This window comes from Pelodiscus sinensis, chromosome 8 (genome assembly GCF_049634645.1).
Source record: "Pelodiscus sinensis isolate JC-2024 chromosome 8, ASM4963464v1, whole genome shotgun sequence".
Classification (NCBI taxonomy): Eukaryota; Metazoa; Chordata; order Testudines; family Trionychidae; genus Pelodiscus; species Pelodiscus sinensis.
The window spans coordinates 20,096,843-20,117,688 of record NC_134718.1 but is presented as its reverse complement, the minus strand read 5'-3'; positions in this window follow the sequence as shown (position 1 = coordinate 20,117,688).

Genomic DNA, 20,846 nt, shown 5'->3' with positions numbered 1-20,846 from the left:
TACAATCACCAAAAGCCCAAATAAATCCACGACTCCCTCCTTATACCTGACCTTTTGTCTCTCTTTATTCTTCCGCTAAATGTCTCCTAAGAAGTTCAGCTCGTGCTCCATCACCAAGACCCACCAGCTATCTCCTTCCTGGTAGCTACTCCATGTTTCCCTATTACTAAGAGTGACTGCAGAGTTTCTCCCAACAGCCCCCTTCTCATACAGACGTCCTCCCTTTAAAGATTCTTTCCTTATTGGGCTCAAATTTAACTGTACCAGGCCCACTCACCTGAAGCAATAATTGGCCTCTCAGACTTACATTAACCTTTCAGAGTCATACCCATATATAAGAAAAGATTCAATTTTGCCCCTCCCCCGCAAATTGCTCTCTTCTGTTAGAGCACTGACAATAAAGGTGACTTTCTATTTTTAATATTTTTAAGAATGACTCTGGAGAGTTTATTCAAAGTTTGACCTTAGCGCTAACATGAGGAAAGCATTTAGATTATATAAATGTCATCCATTAGCTGTCCTTCCAGTTCTTTTCCTTTTCAATAATTAATCCTCAGATTTTCATTATACATCAATATCACCCAATATAGGAATACTTAAGAAGCTTGGATTTGGCTCAAAGTTTTCAGTGTGAAAGATTACACAGTTCAGCTTGGCTTTACAGGGACACTGGCAACTAGTTTAGGCTCAGACAGTATGGAACTGAGTGCATGTAAAGATAACAAACCCTAATATGACCATACCAATAGAGCCATGAGTTTTTGACTATGGTCGTCTCCTGCCTCAGCACTTTTGCCTCCCTTCAAGTAGTTCTGGCTCAGATACATGCTAGTCACTAGGGGTATGTCTACACTGCGAATTATTTTGGGATATCAGAAGTAGCCCGAAATAGCTATTCCACATCTACTGAAGCAGCCCGTTCTTTCAAAATAGATTTCAAAATAACAGGCTGCTTATTCCGACATTCCAGGACGGTTCCTGCTTATTCCGACATTCCAGCCCTCATTCCAGGATGGTTAAGGGGTATTTCGAAATAGTGAGTTATTTCAAAAATTTGGCACTGTGTAGACAGCACCAAATTATGAAATAAGCTATTCTGAAATACACTATTAAATAAGATATGCAATTTGCTCAGAAAATTGTAGCCAGGTAGTCCACAATGAATAACAATTCTGGCAGCACAATGGCATAGCATTCTATCAAACCAGACATTAGGGAAAGCCTGAAAATTGGGCAGCATTCAGTAGGAAGGGGTATTGGGTCAAAGTGGCCAGAGAGAAATTGATTAAGTGCATCCTGTCACAAATCTCCTGCTATGTGGTCCCTGCAGGAGTAGAAGTAACCCAGCTTTGGCCATCTATCAGGATGAATTCTCAGTTTGGCACAAGAAGCTACTTCCTGCACCTGTCTTTCTGAATCTGGTCTCATATCTTAATTTCTAGCATTGGTTTTATTGTAAGAGTATGGTATAGAAAGCCAAGTGTGTGCACTTACAGGGAGTTTAACAAATATGAATTTTTAATTTTTTCTTCAGAGTCAAAGAGCAGCTGACTGTATGTATAGAAGGTATATGTACCTTTTTATTCATGTTTTTTTCATAGATTCATAGACTTTAAGGTCAGAAGGGACCATTATGATCATCTAGTCTGACCCCCTGTACAGTGCAGGCCACAGAATCTCAACCACCCCTCTTACATTAAAAAAATCACAAGGGAATAGGAGGCAATCTCTTGCATCCTCCATCTCAATGCTACACAACATGTATGCTCTGTGGTTTGCACTTTGCAACAGAATGAGTAACATTAAACACGTATTTCACCAGAAAGTCAAAAAGAGAAAAAAAATCACATTTGCAACACAGCCAAATTGACATTACCGTTGGCAAAATTAAGTGGCCACGGCCTCAATCTCTGCATTTGCCTTCTTCCCCCATGTAAAAATCAATCTTGGCTAATCTCTCTGGATGCGTCTAGACTGGCATGATTTTGCGGAAATACTTTTAATGGAAAAGTTTTTCCGTTAAAAGTATTTCCGCAAAAGAGCGTCTAGATTGGCACGGATGCTTTTGCGCAAAAAGTGCATGCCCAGTATAGACGCTCTTTTGCGCAAGAAAGCTCCGATGACCATTTTAGCCATCGGGCTCTTTTGTGCAAAAAATTAAGGTGCCCGTCTACACTGGCTCTCTTGCGCAAGTATTCTTGCACAAGAGGGCTTATCCCTGAGCGGGAGCGTCAAAGTATTTGTGCAAGAAGCACTGAATTCTTACATTAGAACGTCAGTGCTCTTGCACAAATTTAAGCGGACAGTGTAGACAGCTGGCAAGTTTTTGCACAAAATCTTGCCAGTCTAGATGCACCCCCCCAAGTATATCTATACTGCATTCCACTTCCGATAGAGGAATGCAAATACAGACAAGCGAATTTGCAAATGAAGCACGGATTTGAATTTCCCATGTTTCATTTGCATAATCACAGACTGCCGCTTTTCTGAAATAGGGTCTTTTGAGAAGACAAATGCGGTCCCCATGGAGTTATTTCGAGAAAAAACCCTTCCTTTGAAATAATCCTTATTCCTCAAAAAATTCAAATCCGCACTTCATTTGCAATTTCGCTTGTCTGAATTTGCATTCCTTTCTCAGAAGAGGAATGCAATGTAGACATACCCTCTGTGTGCTTCTGCCTTCCATTGGGTGGCATCAGAACTGTTTAACTGTGTACAATTGGCCTAATATCATTAAGTGCTGATGCAAATAGTAGGAGCCTGTGCTTCAGAAGGTAGTTGTGTGTAGATCAGCAAGTTCTAGATGAATCCAGATTTGCTACAATATGTCCTCTTCTATATGGCTACGTCTACATTGGCCCCTTTTCCGGAAGGGGCATGGTAATTTTTGATATCGCAATAGGGAAATGCGCGGGGGATTTAAATATCCCCCGCGGCATTTAAATAAAAATGTCCACCGCTTTTTTCCGGCTTTTAGAAAAGCTGGAAAAGAGCGTCTACACTGGCCCCGATCCTCCGGAAAAAAAGCCCTTTTCCGGAGGATCTTATTCCTACTTCAAAGAATAAGATCCTCCGGAAAAGGGCTTTTTTTCCGGAGGATCGGGGCCAGTGTAGACGCTCTTTTCCGGCTTTTCTAAAAGCCGGAAAAAAGCGGCGGACATTTTTATTTAAATGCCGCGGGGGACATTTAAATCCCCTGCGCATTTCCCTATTGCGATTTCAAAAATTACCATGCCCCTTCCGGAAAAGGGGCCAATGTAGATGAGCCCTATGAGCCGTATCACCATTTCTTTGTGATTTTAAGACATGGCTGGTGATGCAATGTATGGATTTAGCCTGGGAGCCTTTTTACTTCCTCCCAGGCATTGCCCCATAGCTAGGGTTGTTTGTGTGGCTATCCTTCCACTATTTCCTCTTTATTCTTTTAAGAACTCAGTCAGAACTGAACAGTGCAAAATAGTTTTAAATCCCTTTTTAAATCCCACTCACAGGCTGTGTCTACACTGGGCCATTTATTCCGGAAAATCAGCCGCTTTTCTGGAATAAGCTGCGAGCTGTCTACACTGGCCCCTTGAATTTCCGGAAAAGCACTGATGATCTACTGTAAAATTGTCAGTGTTTTTCCGGAAAAACTATGCTGCTCCCGCTCGGGCAAAAGTCCTTTTTCCGGAAAACTGTTCCAGAAAAGGGCCAGTGTAGACAGCCCAGTAGTCTTTTCCGGAAAAAAGCCCCATCGCGAAAATGATGATCGGGGCTTTTTTCCGGAAAAGTGCATCTACATTGGCCATGGATGCTTTTCCAGAAAAAGGGCTTTTCCGGAAAAGCATCCTGCCAATGTAGATGCTCTTTTTCCGGAAACACTTATAACGGAAAACTGTTCTGTTTTAAGCATTTCCAGAAAAGGGTGCCAGTGTAGACGTAGCCACAGTGTTTACCTGTCTAGGGTCTACAGTCACAGCTACTCTCTCAAACACACCTTCCCCTGAGGCATCCTGCTGCCTTTTTTTTCATTGGCATTGTTTGATTCCTCACCAGTGAGTCTCACCTTACAAGCAGGGCTGGCATAGCTCCATGCTCACCAGCCCACACCCAAACATGCTGTTACAGTGATGTAACCCTTCTGCCAGGCCAAGTAAATAGCAGCAAGGGCCGGGTTCAGTATATAGGGGTCTCCTCCCAACAAGGTAATACAACACCGGCTCGAGCCCCCACCCAGTGACCTGGGAAATCTTATATACACTTCTGGGTGCCTCAAAGAGGTAATTCTTCCCCTCTTGCAAGCACAGAGCCTCAATATAGTAGCAAACCTTTTATAACATGAGGTAACCAACATCAGCATTAAATTGGGAAAACACCACAACTCGGATTTACAGAGCAAACATGAGCAAAGGCCCTCCCCCCAGCCACAAATCCCCCAAAGTCCCAAAAGTCCAACACCCCAATAGTCTCTTAAGTCCAGCAACCCAAAAAAATCACCCAAAGTCCAACACCCCAAAAGTCTCTGCCCCGGTCAGTGCTGCCCCAGGGTTCAAAAGTTCACCCGGCAGGGCTTCACCATCCCAACCTGGAGGGGCGGGGACCAATACACCTTACCTGGTCCACCGATGGCTCCGCCTCTCCGTAGGGGTCCACCGATGGCTCCACCTCTCCGTAGGGGTCCACCGATGGCTCCACCTCTCCGTAGGGTTCTGCCGCCGTCAACACGAGTCACTCCGCCACACTCCACCTGCCATCCAGTGAGCCGCCACCACTGTCCAGCTCTGCCAGCCGTCTTGGTCCATGCCCCTGGCTGCCAGCTGATTGCTCCTGCCGCTGCTCCACTGGCTGTCTGCTGCCGCTCCTACCAGCTGCAGGTCATCCCCCCCAGCCACTCTGCTGTCCACCTGCACTTGCTGGTTGTCCCTTGCAAGTTACTCTGCTAGTAGCTCAGCAGCTTAGTGCCAGGCTCCCCATAGCAATTTCAGCTCAGAACAGAGGAACCTCAGCACTAATACTCCACAGTAAAGTTAACACCACAGCTCACAACTAGACTTCTAATAGAATCCAAACTAATTCTGATATTCTACAGTGGAGAATACAATCAGTGTTGTTTAGGGCCTCAGACAAGGCTCTACCAACAGGTACAAAGACCTGTCCCCAGCCTGTCTTAATTTGACTGGGTTTGGAACCCATGCCCCTTTGTCTAGCGAGTGCTACTTAGTTTATGGTGAATCCCTCTGTCATAAACAGTTCCACCATTCCATTGTCCTTGATTTGCATAAACAGGGTAACACCACTTTTATCCCCCCTGCCTCAATAACAGAGAGACTGGGGATCCCACAGTGGCCAAAGTGACCATTTGGGCTGCTGTGAGCACATACTAGACAGGGTGGGTGTGTCTATGCAAATTGTGATCGGCCCCTGAGGTCTCTTTGCACCACTTGCCACAGTTCACCACCAGATGTCAGGGTAGAGTTTACCCTGACCTCACTTACAGTGACAATCCCGGAAAGCATTTGTTAGCCTCTGCTCTGCAGCTCATCTAATTCTGAGATAGGCCTTTTGTAGACCTTCACACTACCTTTCAAAACCATTGAAACTAATATAAGTCTGGTTGGAATAGGATGATTAGATTTGTAAAATCAGAATCCTGAGCACATTGCTTCTCACATTCTTTAGGGTTCACATTCTTTAGGGATTACCTCTGGTATCTCAGAAAAGCAATGCTGCGTCCAAGGAATGCGTCTGCTTTTCCGAATTTTTTTTTTGAAAAAGCAGACGCACACTTTTGCGATCCTTGTAAACCTCATTCTACGAGGCATAAGGGATGTGTCAAAAGAGCCCTTTTTTCTGAAATTTGGCACCATGTAGACATGCCAAATTTCAAAAAAAACCTTTTTCAAAAGTAAATCAGAAAAAGATATGCAATTTGCATACTGCAAATTGTGTATCTTTTTCCAGTTTAACTCTGCAGTCTAGACATAGCCTCAGTTTCCCTTGTGACTGTATTCTGAAATACGTAAGTGTTGTTCACAGTCACTTTAACCAAAAGATCTGCTTTGACAGCATCCATACTCATTTGGCTTTTTTCATCATTTCAAGTAACTGCTAACCATGCTGATCACTTGGTTTTACAAACAGTATGTTCCTGGCGAATATGGAGCAAATTCTACTTCATTTATCTACATCTCCTGAGGAAATACATTTTTAGCTGTGAATTAAAAATAAAGTTTTGATCAGTGAAATGAAAAATAGGACGGATCAGATGCATCTAAACAGCCCCCAGGACATGATACGAAAAAAAGTGTAGGCATATGGTCCTTTTAAATATAGATGAAAATTCAGGTTACTCTGCCCTGTTCAAGTTAGCAGAGTTCAAAACTAATGTTCCAAAACTATTTCTGTAATCTGACCTACTCTAGAGAGAAGCTGTAAGTTTTAAGGCATGTCACAGTGTCCAAGGGCTCAATAAGGAGCTGCCCACACAAACTCTATTTTGTGTATCACTTCCGACTGCAACGAAGTCAAGGCTTATCTCTGATACAATGTTCTGTCCAGAGTGATGACCTTGGAAAGTAATTTTGTTGATCAATATTTGTTGGGAATGAGATTAAGCAACAGCCAGTGCTTGTGGGCAGATTGCAGAGGAAGTGAATTTCAAACTAGTGAGAGACACGTTAGTGTTGTGGCTCAACTGTTACATCTCTGAAATAAATTTTAGTGCTTGTTTTCAACCACTTATGTCAGTATGGTCATTTACTGCAGCTACAAATCACAACAAAGTTCTTCAAATTAACACTTTGTATTCAGAAATAAGCTCTAGAAATAAGAGATATCCAACCACATGTTTATAGGACCTATCACTGCAGAAAAACAGGAACATGTAGTCTAGGACACCAGATAGTCTGGTGTGGAGCACATTGGCGGATGCCTTTCTCCGCTGCCTCTGAGGGCTCCAATACCACCGGCAGCTCCTCTTTCTCCACACGAGAGGTCTTTCACAAGTTCTCTCAGGGTGTGTCTAGACTACATGCCTCCTTCGACGGAGGCATGTAGATTAGCCAGATCGGAAGAGGGAAATGAAGCCGCGATTAAAATAATCGCGGCTTCATTTAAATTTCACGAGGCTTACCTGTGTCGATGAAGAAAGGCTTCTTTGTCGGGGCATCGCGTCCAGACTCCCCCGATCTGCCGACAAACAGCTGATCGGCAGATCGGGGCAGCCATTTAAATTTAAATGAAGCCGCGATTATTTTAATCGCGGCTTCATTTCCCTCTTCCGATCTGGCTAATCTACATGCCTCCGTCGAAGGAGGCATGTAGTCTAGACACACCCTCAGAGCTGCCAAAGTTCTACCAGGAACTCCTGCAGACCCGGAATCTGTTCTTGGTGACTAGGTTTGCTGTGGCCACTGAGGGAGCAGATCTTGTGTTCAGCTACTACACCCTTAGAACTATGCCTGTTCCTGTGAGATCAGGCCCAATCACTGACTGAATTACCCGTTTCCCTCCTCAGGGACCTTCTTTCTTCATATCCCTCAGTCCCCAGGAACTCAACCTCTCTCTCGCCACACATAATGGTCCCAGGTAGTAGCCCAGAACCCCCCACCCCCAGGGATGTTACACATCTTGCCCTTGTCTACACTAGGACTTTATTTCAAAATACCCCCGCCCCCCAGGTCAAATTTATAAGTAGTGCATCCACACTATCAAGACTATTATTTTGAAATAACAGGCTGCTTAATTCAAAATATGTACTCCTGTTTTTCACCAGGAATAACACTAATTCCAAAATAATTATTTTGAAATAGTGGTATGGTGGGTGTGGCAGTGCCACTATTGCAAAATAATTGGCCTCTGGAGGCCTCTTGCAGCTGCAGCTCTGACAGATCTGCCCACACCTCGCATCTTCACTGCTTTGCAAAGCCTGTGCAAGAGACCAGGACCCAAGGCAGAGATGAGCGACCCCGATTCTCCTTCAGACCCTCCAACAGATGCCAGTACTTCTGCTCCCACATCTGCAACTGGCCAGGATTGGTGCAGAGATTCTGGACCTCATTGAAGTGTGGGGGGAGGAGTCCAACCTCCAGGATCTCCACACCAGGAAAAGGCATGTGAATATCTACAACCAGATTGACGCCAGTATGGGCAAGAAAGGGCACACCAGGACCCTTAACGAGTGCCGTGTGAAAATTTAACAGCTGCAGCAGGCCCATCGGAAGGTTGGGGAGGAGGACTGGTTACCTTCCCCACTGTCATCATCCAGGCTGGCCAGGACACACCTGACATCAGCCTGCAAGAGGGCAGTGTGGCGGAGGAGGAAGAGAAGGAAGCCAGGCGACTATCCTTGACAACTAGGAGCTGCCCCTTACTTTAGAGTTGGTCCCCACTCCCCAGGACGTCTCCCAGGCTTCTGAGGAACCCAGAAAGGGCACTTCTGGTGAGTTCTCTTGCTTTCCTTACCTATTCTTATTATTAGAGCATGGAATTACTACCCATAGAAATTTTGTCTCATTTAAGATTTTTAAGATTCTACATTTTCTTTCATGTATAGCTCTACTCCCTCACCAGCACGACCTGATTTGTCCTTCCAATAAGTTTTGTACCCTCATAGAACCATAGAATCATAGAGCTGGAAGAGACCTCAGGAAGTCATCAAGTCCAGCCCCCTGCCCAAGGCAGGACCAATCCCAATTAAAGCAACCCAGCCAGGGCTTTGTCAAGCCGAGACTTAAAAACCTCTTGGGATCGAGATTCCACCTCCTCCCTAGGTAACCCATTCCAGTGCTTTAACATCCTCCTAGGGAAGGAGTTTTTCCTAATATCCAACCTAGACCTTCCCCACTGTAACTTGAGACCATTGCTCCTTGTTCTGCCATCCGTCACTACTGTGAAAAGCCTTTCTCGTATGACTGTGTCCCATTGATTGTCCTCATTTCACCAAGTTTCCATGATGCCAATTATATCAGTATCCTCCTTAAATATGAGGCACTGTAGTCCTAGTCAGCTGTGACCTCATAGCAGTTAGAGTTGGAAGAGACTGTGATGGGGTGTAATCACAGATGACCCCGTAGGGCTATTCCAGGTGTTCTGATTATCCCACTGATAATCGCCTCTTTACTCTCTGGGGCTCCCCACTACTCTGTCATCCTGGGCCACATTGTCTGGTCTCCCCCAGATAAGGCACAGAGTTGGAGTAATGGCCCCTTCTGAAGAGCAATGCAGACGCTGAACCACTTCAGTCTGGACGAATGCAATTCTAGGGCTCAGCACCTAGGAATCCTGCCCCCAAAGGGATCAAACCCCCAAATAAATCCATCTTTCTCTGAGTAAAAGTTTTATATAATGAAAGCTCATGAGGATGTTTACTCCATTTATCAATGAAAGAAGAATGTGCACACTGATTGCTTCCCCCCCCCCCAGGTAACAATTATTTACACTGAGCTTGATGGTATACAAAGGTGACTTTATTAAGTAAAAACAAGTAGGATTTAAGTGGTCACAAGTGAAAACAGGCACAACAAAATAAATTACAGAATTAAAATGAAAAGAAAATGCATAGCTAGTTCTAATTCACTAAAAATGTATTACAAGTATTCCCTTCCCCTAAAAATCCTGTTCTTTTTTCAGGTCAGTCTTCAAGTCAAAGATGATCATTTATTCTGACTTGGGTCTCAGGTAGTTCCTTCTGTATCTTAGGGTATGTCTACACTACCCCGCTAGTTCGAACTAGGAGGGTAATGTAGGCATACCGCACTTGCAAATGAAGCCCGGGATTTGAATTTCCCGGGCTTCATTTGCAAGTGCGGTATGCCTACATTACCCTCTTATTTCGAAGTAGGAGGGTAGAGTAGACATACCCTCTGTGTGCCCAGCCCTTCCCCAGGCCAGCCGAAGACAAAAGTACAAATAGCTCCCTACTGTTTATATAGAGTCTCCTTTGGTGGGAATGCTTTGTTCTCTAGCCCCACCTTCCATGGAAAATTACCTGGTCAAACTGGGACCCCACTACCAGGTGGCATGGTCACATGTCTTCCTAAGCCCAACCACTGTGTAGACTTAAAGGAAAAACAATGCTGTTCTCAAGTCGTTAAGTTGATCACCCAGTCATTAAGGCTTCTGGGATCACCATTAAGGGCTTACATTTGCACATTTAAAACCACCAATTTCATACCTCATATTTCTGACTTTTCATACAAGAATGATACATGCACTCAAATAAGATATACAGATCCAGTAGACTGTAACATTAACATTGATGGTTAAATGAGGTACTTTGTCTAAAGCATCTTTGAGTTAAGCATGTTTATGCAAGTATAATTTCATAAAGTATAGGGGAGAATCATCACAGAGACCTCAGGAAGTCATCCCCTGTCCAACCCCTTGCTCAATGCAGGACTAATCCCAGTTAAATCATTCCAGGCAAGGCTTTGTCAACCCCGGCCTTAAAAATCTCTAGGGATGTAGATTCTACCACCTCCCTGGGTAACCCATTCCAGTACTTCACCACCCTCCTGGGGAAATAGTTTTTCCTAATATCCAACAGAGACCATCCCTACTGTAACTTGAGACCATTGCTTCTTGTTCTGCCATTTGCCACCAATGAGAATAGGCTGGCTCCATCCTCTATGTAACCTCTCTCCCCTTCATGTAGTTGAAGGCTGTTATCAAATCCTCCATCAATCTTCTCTTCTGCAGACTAAATAAGCCCAGTTACCTAAGTCTCTGCTCATAACTCATTGCTCCAGCCCCCTAATAATTTTCGTTGCCCTCCACTGGACTGTCTCCAATTTGTCCACATCCTTTTTGTAGTGGGAGGCCCCAAACTAGGCACAGTACTCCAGATGTGGCCTCACTAGTGCCGAATAGAAGGGAATAATCACTTCCCTTCATCTGCTGGCATTTCTCCCAGTAATGCAGGTCAATGTGTAATTAGCTTTTATAGCAGCAAAGGCATACTTTTGACTCATATCCAGTTTCTCATCTATTGTATTCCCCAGGTTCTTTTCTGCACAAATGCTGTCTAGCCAGTTGGTCCCCAGCCTGTAGCAGTGCATGGAATGCTTCCAGTCTAAATGGAGGATTCTGCACTTGTCCTTGTTGAATCCCATCAGATTTCTTTTGGCCCAATATTCCAATTTGTCTAGGTCACTCTGGATCTTATCCCTATCCTTAGTTTTGTGTTATCTGCATACTTGCTGAGGGTGAAATCCATCCCGTCATCCCAATCATTAACAAAGAAATTGAACAAAACTGACCCCAGGACCAACCCCTTGGGTTTTCTGCTTGATATTGGCTGCTAACTAGATATTGAGCCATTGATGTCTAATTGAGCCAGATGATCCAGACAGCTTTCTTATTGTTCCTGATGATTCTTTATGATGTTTAAGTAATCTATAGGTGCTGATTTCCATTTTCATATATTTTCTAGTTTGTGATAATATCACAAGTCTCTCCACAGCTCTCCATCCTGTTAAAATATACAGCCCTCACTGTCTCTCTGTTTGGGAGAGCTGTTTTCCAGAATTGCCAAGAAGATCAGACATGAGCTAAGTATGGGGACAAGTTAATGCCGCTATAGCTATGATGGCATCTCTGTAACATATACAACACCCCTTTTGGCCTTATAACTGCGCAATTGAAAATGGCTTAATCTTTCCCATTCATGCTTCCAGCATGTTTGTTTCCCACCCAATTTTATTTTCAAGTGAACAGAGATATGGTCGAGCATCCTGCCAGAAGAGATAAGATTATAAAACTTCTGCAATAGAAGTTACGTAACCGCCTATACACCCTTTATAAAAGACTGCTAACATGGAAAAATGGGCCAGGGTAGGCTATGCTAACTTATGTTGAGAGGCAGAGGCAAATCAAGATAAAAGGGATAGTTTTTTTCTTTTTAGAAATTTATGAAGGAACCCCCCAAAGTGGTATCAGTGGTAGAAATAATATAGATAATCACTAAATACTTATGTCTCTCTGGCTACGTCTAAACTACGATCCTCTTGTGGAAGAGCAAACGCAAACTGAGTGCTCATTTGCATATGTTGCACTCTCATTTGCATTTCCTCTTCCTTTCCCTTTTGGGCAAGAGGTTTTTACTCAAGAGCCATTCTTCACAGAAAGAATGGCTCTTACGCAAAAGTGGGTTTTTTGGCGCAAAAAGGCGCCGTCTACACAGTGCTTTTTTGAGCAAAAACCTTTTGTGCAAAAGAGAAAGGAAGAGGAAATGCAAATGAGAGCACAACATATGCAAATGAGTGCTCCATTTGCATTTCCTCTTGTGGAAGAAGCTTCTAGTACAGACTAAGCCTATATAAAAAAATATTCCTGCGGGACAACAGAGTGACATCATCATGTCACTCTGCACCACCCCAGCCTGGGCAGAGTCAGAAAGGGAAGTGGCAGCCATGGCTCGGGGTTCCCCCTAGCTCCTCCTTAGGGGGCTCCCCACTGGCCCCTATCTCTCTGCAGGAGCATCAGGGGTCCCTGGTGGGAAGTGGCTCCATCTCCCTGCTCTGCCACTTGCTGCCTGGCTCCAGCTCCTGCAGCCTGGCTGTCTCCTGCCCTGGCTCCCAGGTCTCGATGGCGGCTGGGGGCAGAGAACTGAGTGGCTGCCGTGGCATCAGCCCAGCCCTCCCCAATGGCCAGGCAGTGGGGTACTGGGGTTGCTGCAGCCCTGGTGGCCGGATGAGTTGGTGAGCAGGAAAGCACGGCACACAGCAGAGGCACCTAGGTCAAAGCGGAGCCCATCTACCTCCTGCTCCCCGCTCAGGCCACCCTCACTTGTGGGCCAGCCTGCTTACCATGTCCATAGCTCCACCACTGTGATCCTCTGCTGTGGGCCCTACTGCCTGTCTCAGCCTTGTCCACCTGACTGCTGTCACTAGTGCCTAGCTGTTCGGCCTTCAGCCTCTCCATGGGGATGGGGGCTTAGCTCCTCTTCTGTGCAGGCACTCAGCCACATCAGCTCCCAAGCCTGAGACCGGCATGATCAGGCAAACCCATCACATGATCGGGGTGGGGGGCAGGGAAAACTGGGACCTGTGTGGCCTTGGCAGTCAGGGGGCAGAGGGGAGAGCCCGGGGTAGAGTGGGGCAAAGCTGGGATTGCCATGGCCTCAGCTCAGCCCTTCCTGGTGGCTGGGAGGGGGAGGGTTCATGGCTGGCCAGGCTTGGTCCGGTCCTCCTCGGTTGCCGGGGGGAGAGCTGGGGCTGGCACTGCCTCGGTGGCCAGGGGTCTTGGCAAGTCTAGTGAGTAGGGGGCACAGCAACCTAGTTATTTATAGCACTAAACTATACAGTACCATCTCATATGAACGTTTGAATGTGCTACTCTTTATTCTCCACAGATATCAAATGCATTATTAACAAGAACAAGAGACTCGGCAATCCACTTCTCCACTTCAGACAAGAACACATTTTTCTCTCCTTGGCTGTAAGTCTACATTCACTCTTCCTGTCCTCTTCTTTCTTTCTGTTCTGCTTGAAATGTCCCTTAGAGTCCATGTGCACCCACATTCACAAGGAGTTATGTGAGCCCCAGGCTGAGACGGTGGAATGAAGAGAATGCAGCTCCTCACCGCTCACCACCTGCCCCTGCATGAAAGTTATAGATCTCACCTTCAGTGTCTTCCCTGGGATCATCCAAACCCTGGGAGACATCTTGGAAGGGGGGGGGGGGTCTGCTTCAGACCTCCTGCACCCAAACTCCTTCCCAGAGCTTGTACCCTGAAACCCCTCCTGGACCCCAATCCCCCAACTTGGGCTAAGCCCAAAGTCCCTCCCACACTACAGACCCCTTGGCCCAAGACCAGAGCCTGCACCCCAGCCCCCTACATGAGCCTGGTGAAAGTGAATGAGGATGGGAAAAGGAAGGGGGATGGAGTGAGCAGGGTAACTCCTCAGAGAAGGGATGGAATGGGGTGGGACCTCAGAGGAGGGGCGGATAGGAAATGGGGGCAAGAGTATTTGGGTTTGAGGTAGATCTTACATTGCACTTAAATTGAAAAAGTGATCTTGTGGTTAAAAAGGTTGGAGACCTCTGCAATAGATGTATGGAGGAATGGTAGGAAGGAAGCAGATGGACAGACAGATACAAAAGAAATGGAAAATAAATTCCCATTTAGCCTGTGCATGAAGTGGGAAAACACATACTGCACACAATATTGAACCCTTAAAGGATGTGAATCAGCACAGTTGGTTCAGAAGTCTGACCAGATAAAATCACTGATTACACTCAGTAGACAGATTTCCATGTCTATTCCATTATTTGTTTTATAGAGAACAATTAGTTCTGTATTATATTTTATGAAACTGCATTTTGGCTTTCCCATTTTGGACTTATTTCCTATATCTTTGAGCATGATGTTTCAAAAGATTACCTTTCCAAAAGAATTACATTTAGACACACTGACACTAATTTAATCCTGTCTAGGTCTCAGAATCATAGAGTTGGAAGAGACCTCAGGAGGTCATCAACTCCAGCCCCCTGCCCAAGGCAGGACCAATCCCAACTAAAGCAACCCAGCCGAGTCTTTGTCAAGCCAAGACTTAAAAACCTTTACGGGCAGAGATTCCACCAGGGTAACCCATTCCAGTGCTTCACCACCCTCCTAGTGAAATGTTTTTCCTAATATCCAAGCTAGACCTTTTCCATTGTAATTTGAGACCATTGCTCCTTGTTCTGCCATCTGTCAATACTGTGAACAGCCTTTATCCATCCTCTTTGGAACCTCCCTTCAGGAAGTTGAAGGATGCTATCAAATCTCCCCTCACTCTTCGCTTCTGCAGACTAAATAAGTCCAAATCCCTCAGCCTCTCCTCATAGGTCATGTGCTCCAGCACCCTAATCATTTTGGTTACGCTCCACTGGACCCTCTAATGCGTCCACATCCTTTCTATAGTGCGGTGCCCAGAAATGGACACAATACTCCAGATGTGGTCTCACCAGAGCCAAATAAAGGGGAATAATCACTTCTCTAGATATGCTGGCAATGCTCCTTCTAATTCAAGCTAATATGCCATTAGCCTTCTTGACTACAAGGGCACACTGTTGACTCATATCCAGCTTCTCATCTACTGTAATCCCGAGCTCCTTTTCTGCTGAACTGCTACTTAGCCAATCGGTCCCCAGCCTGTAACAATGCTTGGGATTCTTCTGTCCCAAGTGCAAGATTCTACACATGTCCTTGTTGAACCTCATCAGATTTCTTTTCACCCAATCCTCTAATCTCTCTAGGTCACTCTGGCCCCTATCCCTGCCCTCTCCCTCTAGGTTAGTGTCATCTGCAAACTTGCTGAGGGTGCAATCCATCCCCACATCCAGGTCATTAATAAAAATGTTGAACAAAACCACACCTAGAACCGAGCCTAGGGGCACTCACAGTCGATTTATCCAATCCATACTCCCTTCACTTGCTGGTAAGAATATTGTGGGAGACCGTATCAAAAGCTTTGCTAAAGTCATCCATAGACTTTCCCATATTCACAGAGCCAGTTACCTCATCATAGAAACTAATCAGATTGGTCAGGCACGACTTGCCCTTTGTGAATCCATGTTGACCATTCCTGATCACTTTCCCCTCTTCCAAGTGCTTCAAAATGAATTCCTTGAGGATCCCCTCCATGATTTTTCTGGGGATTGAAGTGAGGCTGGCAGGTCTGTAATTCTCTGGATTGTCCTTTTTCCCTTTTCTGAAGATGGGCACTACATTTGCCTTTTTCCAATCATCTGGGATCTCTCCAGATCTCCAAGAGTTTTCAGAAATAATGGCCAAAGGCTCCTCAAATGACATTTCCCAACTTCCTCCATATCATCAGATGCATTAAATCCGGCCCCATGGATTTGTGTATGTTTAGCTTTTCTAAATCCTTCCTACCCTGTTCTATCCCTACCAAGGGCTGTCTACCTCCTTCCCATACTGTGTTGCCTAGTGCATTGGTCTGGGAGCTGACCTTGTCTGTGAAGACAGAGGCAAAGAAAGCATTGAGTACTTCAGCTTTTCCCACATCATCTGTCACTAGATTACCTCCCTCATCCAGTAAGGGCTCCACACCCTCTCTGATCACCCTCTTATTGCCAACATGCCTGTAGAAACTTTTCTTGTTACCTTTCACATCTTTTGCTAGCTGCAATTTCAATTTCACCTTCCTGATAAGTCCCCTGAATTCTTGAGCAATATATTTATACTCCTCCCTAGTCATCTGTCCATGTTTCCACTTCTTGCAAACTTCCTTTTTGTGTTTAAGCTCACCAAGGATTTCCCTCGTAAGCCAATCTGGTTGCTTTCCATATTTACTTTTCTTAGGGTATGTCTACACTACCACCCTAGTTCGAACTAGGGTGGTTAATGTAGGCAACCGAAGTTGCAAATGAAGTCCGGGATTTGAATTTCCCGGGCTTCATTTGCATCTTGCCAGGCGCCGCCATTTTTAAATCCCCGCTAGTTCGGACTCCGTGCCCGCGGCTTCACGCATCACGGAGTAGGTAGTTCGGATTAGGCTTCCTATTCCGAACTACCGTTACTCCTCGTGGAAATCCCGGGCTTCATTTGCAACTTCGGTTGCCTACATTAACCACCCTAGTTCGAACTAGGGTGGTAGTGTAGACATACCCTTACTGAGCATCGAGATGGTTTCTTCCCGTGCCTTTAATAAGGCTTCTTTAAAATACTGCCAGTCATTATCATAGACTTTTAAAAAAGCATTTATTTTCTTTTTAACTACCCTATTTATAGACTGAGTTTATATTCAGATTTCACATTTAATAAATGTTAAACTTCTTCTGAGAAGCCAGAGTGTGTGAGCTGTTTATAACATTGTACTTTCATTAAGAATTCAGCTAATGTAACAGAATAGTATTTTAGGGTGCATCTAGTCTACAGGATTTTTTGGGGAAAATGTCCTTTTTTCTGAAAAAACTTCACTTACATCCACACTGCTATTGTGTTCTTTCAAAAGACAATCAAAAGAACGCAGGGGTTTTTCTGACATTGGTAACCCTCATTCTATGTGGAAGAACACCTTTTCCAAAAGAGCTCCTTCGGAAAAAGGTGTATGTGGAAGCGAAAGGCGGAGTTTTTTCAATAGAAGAGGAAAGAGGAAAAAGCACAGGTGCCCTGGCAGCCTCTCCATCCATAGTAATCACAACTTAAATGCGAGATAGCATCCATTCAGTGTTATCTTTCGAAAAAGCAGATCGCTTTTTTGATGCGCTTTTGCTGTGTGGACGCTCTCTTTCGAAAGCTCTCTTCTGAAAAATTTTCTTTCTAAAGAAGCCTGCAGTCTAGGCATACCCTTGGGTTTAATCTACACTGTAGGATTTTTGTGCAAGAAGCCTTTTGTGGAAGAATTTTTCCTCAAAAACTTCTTGTGCAAAAGCACATCCAGACCTCAAAGTGCATCACAAAAGTGATGTGCTCTTGAACAACAAAGCATCCACACTGCATGGACACTCTTGCACAAGAGAGCTCTGATTGATATTCAGAGAATGGCCATCAGAGCACCTGTGGTTTTTCTTGCGCAAGAAACCCCTGCAGCACATCCACACTTGCCTTTTGGTGTAAGAACTCTTGTGCAAAAAAGAGTTATTCCTCGTGGGGAGAGGAATAACTGTACCACCAAAAGCCTTTTCTCTGCCAATTTATTTGCACAAAAGCACTCTTGAGGTGTGGATTCTCCACTATTTTTTGCACAAAAACCTCGTAGTGTAGACATAGCCTTGGTGTTTAAAATGTTTAATTAAGACATTGTGGCAGAAAGGGGACACTGAGCAATGGTTGAATGTGTGTTTTAAATATTTAAAGGTCATACAAGTATGCTAAGATCTCTCTTCTAGTAGCTCATTAAATGTGACAAATAGCAAATGAGAAAGAAATCAGAAAAATGTATGTTAATCAAAACTATGCTATTGTATTTTGATTTCTTTCTTTTTGGGTACATCTATTCTAGACAGTGGGGTTATTGTGGGATACTGGAGGTATCCCAATATAGCTATCCCTCATCTTTTAAATGTTTCCATTAGTTTGAAGTATTTTTTTAACTAACGGGTGCATTATTACAGCATCCCTATAACCCTCGTTCCACAAGAGTACATCTAGACCAGTGGTCCCCAACCTTTAGAGGCTCCCGGGCACCCGGGGGCTGGGGCCACTCACGCGCCAGGAGCCCGGGGACAGGGCCATGCATCCGGGGGCACGCCAGGAGACGGGGATGCCCTTGCACCTGGCACCGGCGCCGGCATGTGCCCCAGGGCTGGGGCTGGTGCCGCCCGAGCACCTTGTGCCGTGGGCCCGGGTCCTGCGCCGCCGCCCGAGCCGCACGCCTGGGGCCGGCACTGGCGTGGCTCGAGCGCCACGCGCCCGAGCACCCGCATATGCCCCAGGGCTGGGGCCACCCGAGCGCCGCGCACCCGGCGCCAATGCGTGTCGCGCGCCTAGGGCCGGCGCCTCCCGTGTGCCGCGCGCCGGGGGTGGGGCCGGCTCAGGTTGTCGGCAGGCACCATGGCGCCCGCGGGCACCGCATTGGGGACCACTGATCTAGACAGTGGCGCTATGGGAAAGAAATTAGAAAAATATAAATTAAGCAAACGTGTGCTATTTCAATTTTGATTTCTTTCTGTTTGGGTATGTCTAGACAGCAAGGCTATTTCAGGATACTGGAGATACTAAAACAGCTAATCTGCATCTTTTACACACGATTTCACAATCAGATTTCAAAATAATGGGTGTGCCATTCCAGGATCCCTATAACCCTCATTCCATGTCATGTTATTTCAAAATATATTAGCACACAGTGCAAAATGTGTAGCTTATTCCGAGATAAGCATTCTGTCTAGATGCACCCCAAGGGCTAAGGGATGTGTCAAAATAGCATGTTATTTTGAAATCTAGCACTGTATAGACTAGTAGAGTAATAGAATATTTAAAAAAAATCAAAATAAGATATGCAATTTGTGTAGCGCAAATTGTGTGTCTTATTTTGAGTTTAGGGTTCTGTGTAGACGTACCCTTTAATATTGAGGTACCAAGCATTGTATTTTCATAAGTAGACACTCCTGAGGGGGATAAACTTTGCTAAAGAAGTCACCAGAGCAGAGAATTTATCCCAGCAATTTCCAAATAGCCTTTCACACCTTTCAAGACTAATTCCAGTCTAGTGTTAGGCCTTGATCTATCAATCTGATCGATACAGTATGTCCACCGCATGGAAGCAGTGACTTCACTCAGCTATCTTGTAGGAACAAGTGTGCTTCTGCCTGGATCAGCCTACAGGATCAGGGCTTAAGATTGTCCTAAAGTTATTGTCATGTAACAGATCTTTAGTGACAGAAAAGCAGCTGTCCTGTCTCCATTGCTAACAGAAAAATCATCCCTTCACCTGCAAAAAATCCAACATGACAGATGCCAAGGCATGAAATTGCTGAACTGCTCCCTTTGCAGTGGCAGTAACGTCTCGGTGTCAAAGGTGAAGTCCAGTGGGTCTGTGCAGCTTGCATGGCTTGCCTGTTCTATGGCTTTACAGAGGGCTTTAGCTTTTTTGTACTGTCCAGGCACTAAAAATAGGGCAGCACTTATGAATGATCTCTGGCTCTTATAATCTTTCCATTGATCATCAAGTAAACTGGGCTATGTGAATTCAACTGTGCAGAGAGAAGAGGGTTATTCCATGAAGGAGCCATCTAGACACATTGGCAATAATATAATTCCATCCGAGTCATTATCACTGACTTTTTAAAAAGCATTTTTTAAAATTTTTAACCAGCCTTTTTATAGTCTGAGTTTATCTTCAGATTTCCCATTCAATAAATCTAAAGTTTGTTCTGATAAACCAGAGTGCATGAGTTGTTGTTCTCCATTCTGGCTGATAGTGATTCCTTCCTAAGAATGTGTTTGCAAAATACCCTGCCAGCATCTCACCTTAATGTATATTGAGGAGTTTCCAATTTTGATTCCTCTGCTGATCAGAACTGAATCAGTAATGCATGGGAAGAGAGACTACCAGCACTGAATCCCACTTAAAACTAATTAGGAACCAGAGGCAATCCCAGAGCACTGCGTTCTGTTCCACTTTACATTGAACAGCTGTATTCAATATAGCTTCAGTTTCTGGCAGGTAATTAGTAAATGCAAAACATTGTTTTTCCCCAGAAATGCACATTTGAGCAGATACAAACAGTTTATAAATGTGGGTCAATTACATCTAATAATTTTGGTAGATTTTAAACAACATTGGAACTGCTGAAAAGGTTCATTTCTGAAACAAAACATTTAAACTTGGCAGTTCTGAAAGATGATTCATATCAGCATTTCAGTTTTATTTAAACTATATTCTAGATGGTTTTTAAACATCAAAAATAAAACAAAATACTTTGTTTGACCTGAAACTAATTTTTGTTTTACCAGAAAAATATGTTTTTTGTATATACTTCGGGTCAATCTGAAACTAACTAAACTTTCTTTCTTTCTTTCTTTCTTTCTTTCTTTCTTTCTTTCTTTCTTTCTTTCTTTCTTTCCAGAATAAATCAATTTCTCACACAGCTCTAGTCTTAAGGAAACGTCCCAGATAGAATTCAGGAAAGCAATCTCATCTTCAGGATTTCTATTCCCACTGAGTATGTAGAATTACCTAGTCCTTATATTAAAGCTACTGCAATCTATAGTTCTCAGAGGCAGTGAGCTAAGTGTTCAGATACTATATTAATGAGGGTAGCAATAACCACAATTTCTTTGTATTCCAGAATCTAGTTGTCTCTTCCTTAGATTATACATGCTTTTGGGAAGGGATTGTTGTCATGCTATATGTTTACACAGTGCCTAGCACAAAAGGAATTAAGGTCCATGACTGGGGTTCCTACATGTGATGCTG